The sequence below is a fragment of the Penaeus monodon genome, chromosome 23 (genome assembly GCF_015228065.2).
Source record: "Penaeus monodon isolate SGIC_2016 chromosome 23, NSTDA_Pmon_1, whole genome shotgun sequence".
NCBI lineage: Eukaryota > Metazoa > Arthropoda > Malacostraca > Decapoda > Penaeidae > Penaeus > Penaeus monodon.
Window position 1 is genome coordinate 41,085,643 of NC_051408.1, and position 994 is coordinate 41,086,636.

General features: G+C 34.1%; 1 protein-coding gene across 1 annotated transcript in view; it reads right to left on the minus strand.

The window, feature by feature from the left end:
- Positions 1-994, minus strand: part of LOC119588072 (kinesin-associated protein 3-like) — a gene marked incomplete at its 5' end in the record, with an annotated part of 14,477 nt that overhangs the window by 3,953 nt on the left and 9,530 nt on the right.

Here is a 994-nt window from a genome sequence, read left to right on the forward strand (position 1 = left end):
CAATCGAGCATCAAGTGTGCTGTGTGGTGATGGCCAAGACCATTACTTACGGAAATGGAGTCAACGCTTATGGCGCTACTACGACACTGCCTCTTTCCCTCACCAAAACACATCTCACTACGCGTGGTGAGAGAAAGCAATAACAGGGCTAAAACTCTCGCCGTCTCACAAGAGCCGTTTACAATTTTACTCATAATTCCATTAATGGCCATGTTTTAGCGAGAATTTTTCTTTGAGCTATCCTGTTTTAGAGTATGGCATGGTATGGTACCTACTGTTTCCTAAAGCTTTTCTCTTTTCTTTTTTGGTTTTGTCATCAGAGAAAAAAAATTAATTATCATTATTATAAAGATGACTGCATATCTATATAAAAAAATCTAAGCATAGAAAATATTGTGTACAGTCAGTTCAAAATACCTGCCTCTATCAAGAACCCTGATAACCAGGGCCATTTCACAGGCAACATAAACCTCATTGTGATATTTGAAAACATTCTATCACACTGCAGTAAACAGAAATTCCTTGGTAAAAATTAATTTAGGACATGTTCAGGAAAGAAGTCAAGAAGAAAGAGAAAAAAAAGATAGAGCACAACATCCCAGCGCAGATAAAGAGAATATATCGTACAGAATGAAACAACCACTGTATATGCATTAAAAAAAACAACTTTCAATATATCACAAAGTATATCCAGATATTTCAACAATATCTGGTATTCATGAAACAGACAAATCATACTTAACTCATACACCAAGGAATGTCTGGATACTGAATAAATATATAAACATACGCATAAAACAATGATTACAGAATTTGCAACTTTAGTAACTCAGAAGCAAGAAACTCAAATTAAATTTATGAGGAATTCTTACCACTATACTTGCAACTCAACTCTACACATCTGAGAAATCAAGAATACTAATTAAACACCTACAGGAATTTTAAAGAAAGACATGCTGCAACTTACATTATGAATATAAATCATGTCAAAGGA